Here is a 10,714-nt window from a genome sequence, read left to right as displayed (position 1 = left end):
CCTATTTTTCATTTTGTAATTTGAAAATTGAACAGATAGACATTGCACGGACCAACAACAACAGTTCTAATGTTCGTTCTCACCATCAAACTTTCTGACCATATTTGCGACTGATCGTTGGAACTGTAAGATTCTGGAGTTAAACGATCAGGCAGTCTACCGAGAGGCCTGCCCCAATAGGCCATTGGACCATTAAACCGCACAATGATCCCAAACATACATCCAAACAGGGCTAGAAATGGTTAACACAACAGATACTGTAACTACATCAACATTTTAGTGTGATCCAGCCAGAGTCTAGACCTAAATCCGTCTAAAAAGAGAGCACAAGGCCAGAGTGATGGCAAAGAACTATTCCTGCCTCAAAATCTGGATTGCTGCCAAAAAGGTGAGATCCAGAATCATTGTGGAGACATGGAGAGGCCTGGTCTAATATAACAACTGTTTTGAGTGTTGTGATGGCAAATAAAGATGTTTCCATTGATTATTTAAAAAGTTGGACACAAATAAGTCAGTTTATGGGAAACAATGAAGGGATTTTTTTTCATGAAAAAAACGCACCTTACAGCAACTTACATTTTAGGGGTTAGGGGTTAATCAGTGGCTGGAGTGCATCTTTAATCCCTCATGGTCCTTGAGTATGTATTTTGTTAGCTAGTCCTGTCTTTGTATTCCTGTTTGTTGTAGGCCTACGTACAGATCTTCCTTTTGATTGACAATTTACTTAGTTTCTCCATTGTCAAGCATCTAGTTCCTAAAAGCCAAACATTACAAAGTCTTACACAAGGCACCTGCTTGTGCATCTTGCTTGTGTAGGCTATGTGACCCAGTAACCCTGTGCTCTCTCTCTCTTTCTCTCCCTCACACATACACACACACCACACACCAACACTGACACATACAGGTGGGCTCTACCTTCATGAGTGTCCCCTGCAACCCTTGATCCCTGTGTATCGTATTCGGTGTCTGTAAACTGCTCAACGGCCTGCTACATTATTCCTTTTCTGAGATTGACCGGTTGAAAGCCCTCCTGTCCATCCTGTCCATTTTCCTGTTCTGTTGGTTTATATGTGGTAAGCACCGTTGCCAGACCTGAAGGAGCATGGCCATCAAACCTTGCACAGTTATTCACTATAAAGGCTAAATGCACTGATTAGATCCTCTAGTAAGGTTGTAGGGTCAGAGGTCAAGCTCACCTTGCAGTATGTCCTAAAGGTGAAACCCGGCGATTTTTCACATCTCTGTTTCTCGAGGTCACAGAGTACTGTCAGTACACCCCCCCACCCAAAAAAAACAAAAACAAAAACAATCAGCCTCAACTCACATAGGAACCCTCAATGATAATGGCATACATTACTTACAGCGGGGAAAATAAGTATTGAACACATCAACATTTTTTTCAGTAAGTATACTTCCAATGAAGCTATTTGCATGAAATTTTCACCAGACATTAGTATTAACTCAGATAATCCACCCATATAAAAAAATCCAAACATTAAAGTCCATAGGTAGAGTTATGTGTAATAAATTGTGGAATGACACAGGAAAAAAGTATTGAACACGCCTGCTGAAATTTCTTACTTTTTGTAATACTTTGTGGAAAAGCCTTTATTCGTAATGACAGCTTCAAGGCATTTCCTGTATGACAAAACTAATCAGTCACAGCATTCTGGTGTGAGTTTGGCCCATTCTTGTAAACAGATAGTCCTTTAATATTAAAGATTCCAGGGGTCCCTCTTGTGAATCCTGATATTTAGTTAACTTCCAAAACTGTTCAATTGGATTGAAGTCAGAGCCTTGATTTCCTTTCTCTGAAACCAATTGAGAGTTTCCTTTGCTGAATGGTTTGGATCATTGTCCTGCTGGAAGAGCCATGTCTCATCCTCATCATCCTAGTTCCTCATTCATCGTTCCTTCAACTGTATGAAGTCTGCTAGTACCATGAGATGAAAAACAGCCCACACCATGATGCCACCACCTCCAAACCTCACTGTTGGAAGGGTATTTTAGGGTGATGCAGCCATTTCTCCTCCAAATATGGTGTGTAGTATGACATCCAAAAAGTTCAATTTTGCTCTCACCTGACCAGAATACATTCTCTCAGTATTTCATAGGATTGTCCAAATGTTGTGTAGCAAACTTTCAACGCGCTTCGACATGATTTTCTTCAGCAATAGAGTCATGCAGGATGAGCGTGCATATGCCATGGCGGTGGAGTGCATTACCTATGATTTTCTCTGTAACAATTGTACCTGCTGCCTCTAAGTCTTTCTGGAGCTTTCTCCGAGTGGTCCTTGGCTGTTGGGCTACTCTTCTGACTATTCTTCTGACTTCCTGGTCAGAAAATCTTGCAAGGAGATCCTGTGCATGGCCAGTTGATGATGCAGTGATATTCCTTCCACTTGCAGATAATGGATCCAATGCTTGCTGGATGATTCTGAAGTGCATCTATAACCAGTTCCATTGATATGTTTTGCAACAATAAGGTTGCAAAGATCTTGGGAGAGCTCTTTGCTTTTACCCATCATTAAATGTTTCTTGTGTGACACCATGGTAACAAAAAAACTTTATAGCCCACCAGTATGTACTAACCCAGCTTATATCAATTTGCACAGATAGGAGGGATAATTTCTCTAACTACTTATAGATTCCAGTTTGTTCCTTGCCATTCCTTGCCCATGTGTACTGCTTTTTCTTAGCGTGTTCAATACTTTTTCCCTGTGCCATTCCACTTTTTTACTCATAGCTCTACTTTTAGACATTAATGTTTGGATTTTTTTATATGGGTGAATTATTAAAAAGGAAACACTGTACATGCTTACAGTAATCTATTTGTTTAGATGCAGGCGACGTTAATGCTTACAGTAATCTATTTGTTTAGATGCAGGCGACGTTAATGCTTACAGTAATCTATTTGTTTAGATCTAGGCGACGTTAATGCTTACAGTAATCTATTTGTTTAGATCTAGGAGACGTTAATGCGTAACAGTAATTTATTTGTTTAGATCCAGGCGACGTTAATGCTTACAGTAATCTATTTGTTTAGATCTAGGAGACGTTAATGCGTAACAGTAATTTATTTGTTTAGATCCAGGCGACGTTAATGCTTACAGTAATCTATTTGTTTAGATCCAGGCGACGTTAATGCTTACAGTAATCTATTTGTTTAGATCTAGGCGACTTTACTGCTTACAGTAATGTATTTGTTTAGATCTAGGCGACTTTACTGCTTTAGATGTGTGTCATCCCAGACTCATGCTTTCACAAAGAGAGATGGGCAGGGATCGGGAAATGTCCCAGGACAGACTCGAACCCGGGCCCCTTTGGGCATGTGGACCTGAATATAGTACCAGTGCTGTAACCAGTTGCACCACAGCGCCCCCGTGTGACTAATTTCTACAATAACTGTATGCAACACACACACACACACGCACACACACACACACACACACACACACACACACACACACTCAGTCACCCATATACCTTCATGAGTGTCCCCAGCAGAAAGCAGGAAGCAGAGCAACATCCATGTTGACTACTATACAACATTCTATCATGGGAACTCCGTTACTGCATAGCTACAAGAGAGGATACAGAGAGGAGGGACAGGCAGACACAATGGAGATCACAGAGGAAGGATACAGGAAATGCAGTGACTTCAACGCAGACTCTTCCATCACTCACCTGGCCGAATGGTTAAGTGACTGGGATTACTATTACTGATTGAATGATTTTGTTACGTGATATTTTATTTTATCACTGTGGATTATTGTTTTTTTTAAACCTGTTTATGTAATGGTTTTTACATGCTGTCACAGATGCACTCACGATTTTATATTCAAAATGGAATGAAACAGTGAGGCCAAAAAATTAATGAAAAAAAAATAAAAAATGCAGAAAATGTTTTAAAACAAATGATGACATATTGTTCATTAAGTATCCTGTCATCCAATTACATACATTCTGTTACTAAAGACTGAAAGAAAGTCAGATCAAACTATGATCTCTTTGCTTTTCAATCTCCTGTTAGTGAAATGCCTGTGTGGCTCTAAGCTAGACCTTTTCCATCAGGGAGTGAATATTAAATGTAACTGAATTGCTAAATCAGATGAGAACTGACCTTTTGGCCTGAGGTGAGGAGTAACAGTCCGTCTAACCAGAAGACGGGGAATGCATGGACCTCAGAGACAGTCCTGATCAACTTGCACTGACCCCTGAGGACTATGGCTTTCAAATGATCATTTGAAAATGTTTATTGTGAAAATTATTATTGTTAAACTGTTGATAATGCAACATACCACTTTCCATTTCCCTAGAATAAATTGTAACAACACATATTCAGAAAGCTGTTTTTATATAATCAAAACAAACCCACTGTTAGTGTTTATCTTGGGAAATGTAACATTGAAAGTAACAAATGCCATATTTAAGAAAACTGTTGTGCTCTCCAACCAAGTCTGTCAGAAAAGCCACTGCACTGTAGCCGAATCAGGATTCTTCAGATTTTTGTCTTACCATGAGAGAAAATGTGTGAGACTGATGGAGTGATTAAATCTGTCTTCAAGGTCAAGATTTACATTTAGGCCCTACATGTATTACACAGGGTTCTCAAGTCTCACGCAATGGGCGTGAGACACACGCAATTCCACAAGTTCACACGCCACACCTTGCATTTCTCACGCAGAAATAGTATCTGCATAATTATTAGAGGCGCAAGGATCAGAAGATTTCTCGCAGGGTTCAGAACTAGCGCACCACTCACCAGCCAAATAAAAAAAATAATAACCACCCACATCCAATCAAAAAATAGTGTTCGTTGTATCCGGGTAAAATTCCAAACTAGGACATCCCCTCCCTGCAACCACGTAAAACATTTTACATTTGTACCGCTGTTTGTATCCAGTTCTCGGCTACTTCCTTTTCAACACTAACGTTCGACAGAGCAGTGCGTGCAGACAGCCCAGTGGATTAGGCCGACGATACTTCTTGAATGTAAGTGGATTCCTTTGTGCAAGCTGGATTTTCATTTAACCTAACATAAACACGTGGAGGCAGTGAAATCCAACTAGCATTCAACTTTAAACGGCATCAACAGCTTACAGCTGTCATTATCAGCCAGCCTTCTTCAAGCTATAGCAGCTAGTTTCTTCCATTGACTGTTCTAATCAGACTAAGGGTAATTCACACATAGAACGATAACTAACCATAAAGATAAAAGCGTTCACACTGAACAACGATAAACAAAGTCTCTCCTTGTGTTAATGAATGTGACGGCTCAAATTTGATGGGTTCTGATTTCCGCCGTCTCGCTATCCGGAGAAATAATCTTTGGTCACCGCTATTTACCGATTTCCGGCTCCCATTGACTTCAATTCAACACATTACAAGCAAAACGTAAATTGTGTGGTTAAACTAACGCCGCTGACAAGTTTATGCCAGCAACCATTTCACTTTCATAATAGTCTAAACTACATTTTGGTGCAACATACAGTTAAGAACAAAATTATTCATACCCCTGGCAAATATTGATTCAATGTATCAATATGTTTGTTCTGACTGAAAATGACCCTAGGTTACCACATGTCAAAAGGTTGCAAGACAATGTGGTAGAAACATGGAATCAAAAAAAGAAGTATTTTCATCTTTTTTAACATTTTTATGAAAAATGGCGTGTCCAAAATTATTCATACCCTTTTTAAATAATCAATGGGAACATCTTTATTTGCATTCACAGCTCTCAAAATGGTTCTTATAATACCTACCAAGCCTCTCCATGTCTCCACAATGATTCTAGACTGCACCTTTTTAACAGCAATCTGGGTTTTGAGTCAAGAGCGATTATTTGCCATCCCGGCCTTGTGCTCACTTTTTTGATGGATTGAAGTCTGGACTATGGCTGGGCCACTCTAAAATGTTGGTATTGTTCTCGGTTAACTATTTCTTGCCTTGTTTAGCTGTATGTTTTGGATCATTGTGTAGTTTAATGGTCCAATGCTGCCTATTTGGGCAGGTCTCTCGATAGACAGCCTGATCTTCTCCTCCAAAATTCTCAATTTGCCCCTTGTTTTAGTGTTACCATTTACTTTGAGAAGTTCACCAGGTCCCATTGTCTGAAAAACACCCAAATACATTTCTATAGCTATTCTCCACATTGTGGATGGTGTTTTGGTGGTTGAAATGTTCACTCCATCTCAAAATGGATCACTTGGTCATCTTGGATGCTGATCGTGGATCACTCTTCGACATGCACAACTCAACTAAACCTTTATAAGGGCACACCTGGACAAAGAATTTAGCTTTAGGACATGGCTTGAGATAAGCATAAAAAAAGAAGCATTAAATTCCAATGACACCATGTCCATTTCAATTGTGGGGGTTAGAAAAGTATTCTTTTGGGATGTTTTTCAACCAGGGGGACCTGGTGACCTTCTCAAAGTAAACAGTAACACTAAAGCAAGAGGCTACACTGAGATTCTGGAGGAAAACATCAGGCAGTGTGCAAAGAGACCTGATAGGCATCATTGGAACATTAAACCATACAATGATCCAAAACATACAACCAAACAAGTCAAAAAATGGTTAACAGAGAACAATGTCATATTTTAGAGTGGCCCAGCCAGAGTCCAGACCTCAATCCGTCAAAAAAGTGAGTACAAGGCCAGAGTGATGGCAAATAATCGTTCCTGCCTCAAAACCCGGATTGCAGCTCAAAAGGTGCGGTCTACAATTATTGTGGAGACATGGAGCGGCTTGGTACATATTATAAGAACCATTTTGAGAGCTTTGATTGCAAATAAAGATGTTTCCAGTGATTATTTTAAAAGGGTATGAATAATTGTGGATGTGCCATTTTTTTTTTTTTTTTTAATTAAAAAGATAAAAAGGCTTATTTTTTGATTCCATGTTTCTACCACATTATCTTACAACCTATTGGCATGTGGCAGTGTTATTTTCAGTCAGAACAAACATATTGGTCAAGAGAAAATCAACATTAAATCAATATTTGCCAGGGGTATGAATAATTTTGTTGTTAACTGTATATAGAGTAGGAATAACAGAATTTGGCTTAAGCAGTGAGGAGAAAGTTTATGGGCACAGCCCCTAAGACTGTGCTCATTGCCTAAATTTGTGGTTGTTTAATGTCGAATGTCAGAGTAATTACATTCCAAAACGTACCTTAATGATAATCCACAATTTATAAAGGAATGAAGTTTAAAAAGAAAAACACAATACATCAGATGGATTCACCCTTCGCTAAGCCACACCCGAAAAACGCCACAGGCCAATCGTGGCTTAGCAACCAGTGATCAGTTATTTTTGCTGTATATGTTGTACGAAAATGTAGTTTGTTAGCAAAGTGAAATGGTTGCTGGCATAAGTAAGCGGCATTAGTTTGAGCACATAATTGACGTTTTGTTTACATGTGTTCAATGGAAGTCAATGGGAGCCGCAAATCGGTATAGCGGTGACCAAAGAATATTTCTCCAGATAGCGTGACAGCGGTGTTCTGATTGGCTAGCTTTTTATCGTTCTCAAAATCGGTTATAGAACTAGTAGCCTACACCAGCGTTTCCCAAAGTCTGGGTCGCGACCGTGTTCAAAGCAGGATCTATCTATCTAGATCCTAGGCTATAGCAATGTATGGTTGGGGAAGGCATAGAAAAGTTGGAGAACCTAAGGCCTAAAACAATATTGGTGGTTGCAGGGTAGATTTGAAGTGAAATGGGTCGCGACAGTCTGTCATTTTTAAAAAGTGGGTCCTCAGAAAAAAGGTTTGGGAAACACTGGCCTACACCATGAATTATGAACTTCTACATCTTTGTGTTCTTCCATTTCTTCTGCTTCTACTTTACTCAGCCTAGGCTATATGAAAACGTGATCTGTGCACCAAAGCCTTCTCACAATGATTGGTCCAGGTATGTTCATGTTTAATTAAGAAGTTGCCATAAGGGTGAAGTTTTCACTGCTTTACACAGTGTCTGTTCCTCCTCAGAGAGATTTCAGATCATAGTTGCCCTTGTCCCCTTTCTTCTCTTAACTCTGGGTAAGTAGCCTATATGGGTTTTTGTCTTTGACTGTTTGACTGTTTGTTCATAAAATCAAACCCTCCCGTTGTTGCATTGCAGCACCAACAGCAACCACTTGGTTTATAAAGTTTAACCATTCACAAAGAAATCATTCATTCAATCATTAATAAGTTTGCTCATTTACATAAGATCTTTTTACATTGTTTTTCCTGACCTTCTCTGAAAAGGGGCTGTACACCTGCACGACTGTCCCAAGGAGCCCATGGTCCCCATCTCTGTCATTGTGGGATCGGTATTCCTCATGGTCATACAGCTTGTTGCAGTGTGTGGTTGTCTTGAACTGTGTTTCATCCCAATTTTTCTGATCCTCATCTTTCTGTTCTGCTGGTTGATTGCAGGTAAGGTGGAGAGAGAGAGAGAGAGAGAGAGAGAGAGAGAGAGATGATTTGATAAAAAAATATCCGCACATGAAAAAGACAAGCAGAAGAGAAAGAAAATAAATAGAAGTAATTGATAGAACAGAATACCAACACGGTCTATGGTAGCTGACTACTTCCTATGAGGAGCTACTTTATCACTTGTTTGTCACAAGGTTCTAAATCACGCCATCATACCTCTTAAAGGTACAGTGTGTGGTTAAGGCAAATTTGTTGTGATATTTGAGCTCAAGAGCCAATCAAATCACACTTCCCTTATAAAGCACACACACACTATATCTAATTAATAGAAAAAATGGATAAAAAAGAAAGTGTGATAAACTGATTATTACAGTTATTAAATGTAGTGCACCTAAGGACTGTATGTTATTATGTTATTATATTAGTAACAAAATCACACCTGTTGTTATAGTTGTCCTGTTATTGTAAATAATTCATATATATAACAAGGCCAGACCCCTAATATCTCTTATTTATTTATTTATGCTACATGCCCATGTCTGACATGTGGCAGGTAGTGTGTTCATCTACAGAGCATTTGAACCCAACTTTGAGTCCAGACACTCCTTGGAATATTGTGAGAAGATTCTCTACCAGGCCGCATTTTGGTGCACCAACCTAGCGTGGGTATTCATATTGGTTTTGGGGATTTCTGGGCTGTGCAGACTCATATGGAGATGTAGAGGTGCCTTTCAAAGAGCAGGTGACATTGAATGTGAAGGTGACTTTGAAGAGAGAGGTGACACTGAAAAGGGAGGTGACGGTGAAAAAGAAGGTGCCTTTCAAAGGGGAGGAGACGATGAAAAAGAAGGTGCCTTTCAAAGGGGAGGAGATGATGAAAAAGAAGGTGCCTTTCAAAGGGGAGGAGATGATTAAAAAGAAGGTGCCTTTCAAAAGAGAGGTGACGGTGAAAAAGAAGGTGCCTTTCAAAGGGGAGGAGAAAAAGGAGGTGACTTTGAAGAGAGAGGTGACACTGAAAAGGGAGGTGACGGCGAAAAAGGAGGTGAAATTGAAATTACTCAATCACTCAATTTTAATCTAAACCAACACCTAACCTGAAAACACAAAAAGAAAATCCACATCTTAAAAACAGCATTACAGCAACATCATTGTATCATGTTTGCTCGTGTTTTTTTTTAATTCTCTCATAATATGTTTTATTTGTGTTCAAAATCACTATGTTGCCTTTATAACTGGAATAGTAGCCTGGCTAACGCCAAACCTCATCTCATTGATGGTATGGGAACTACAAGTTCATTTTCTCGTATTTGAAACGTGGTTTACGAATGCCCAGAGCCGTTTATTGGACGCTACGAATGTCTATCAAATGCGTCTGTACATAGCTCATAAACGCTTCGGTGTGTCGTCATCGTCTTGTTGTCCCCCCTCCATTCTGTGATTGGTTCCTTTGTTGAGGTGAAAACGAAGTCCGTGGAATCCAGGCTGCCTAGCAGCGTGAATAAAATCACGCGCAAGGCAGCATGAGAAAACCCCGGCTACTGGAATAGGGTAATTTATTACTCCTTTATTAATCTTCACATAAGCATAGTGCTTCCTATTTTGGCTACTCCTACACATTTCTAATCAATATTAACCGAGCATTAATTATTAGAAACTATTAAATGTTATTCATTTCTTAGTCACTGCACCTAAACATATTATTACAACGCTGTCCAGTTTCATCGTGTTGCCAATCTATACAGAAGTTACGGTCAGATAAATTATGTATTTCTTCATGAAGCATTGCAGGTGTGTGCATGTGGCCAATCACCAGCCGAGTGAGAAACGTGTGACGTTAAGCAACAGACTGACATGCTCCTGAATGCAATGTTCAGTTGAACTGGAGCTCTTGGTGATTCTTCACGGAATTGGGTCTAAGATAAGAACAAGCCTTGTCGTGGTGCCGGGTTGCACCGAGTGTACGATATAGCCCTAGATACAAGCTATGTGCTAATGCATTGACTGGACAGACAAAATGTAGAGTGTAATATCTAATGTTGCATTGCAGCAGGACAGGCAGAGCCTCACTGAACAAAAATACCCATTACTCACCTGACAGATGTAAACCTGTTAAAAGCTTAAACACTCACGCATGTGCCCAAATACCTCAAACTGCCTGGTTTCTGATGTTTGCTAAGCGATACAGCACAGCAGCAATATTTGTTATAAAACAGATGGACTTAATAGCTTTTTTCAACTAGTGTTTGGCTTAGTAGTGGATGTAGTGGTGGAAATGTGTCTGTGGTG

At 39.6% G+C, this 10,714-nt stretch overlaps 1 long non-coding RNA gene across 1 annotated transcript; it reads left to right on the top strand.

Annotated features, from left to right (window-relative positions):
• The first annotated feature begins 4,868 nt into the window (after window positions 1-4,868).
• On the top strand, window positions 4,869-9,235 carry LOC143127459 (uncharacterized). Its single transcript, XR_012987636.1, has 5 exons — window positions 4,869-4,995; window positions 7,861-7,919; window positions 7,997-8,047; window positions 8,258-8,428; window positions 8,982-9,235. It is a non-coding gene; the product is annotated as an uncharacterized LOC143127459 (long non-coding RNA).
• The last annotated feature ends 1,479 nt before the right edge of the window (window positions 9,236-10,714 follow it).

This window comes from Alosa pseudoharengus, unplaced genomic scaffold, assembly GCF_046254945.1.
Source record: "Alosa pseudoharengus isolate Yale_2024_CS ecotype anadromous, Long Island Sound unplaced genomic scaffold, YU_APseudo_1.1 YU_APseudo_1.1_scf_17, whole genome shotgun sequence".
Taxonomy (NCBI): Eukaryota; Metazoa; Chordata; class Actinopteri; order Clupeiformes; family Clupeidae; genus Alosa; species Alosa pseudoharengus.
This window is presented reverse-complemented; position numbering and strand designations above follow the sequence as displayed.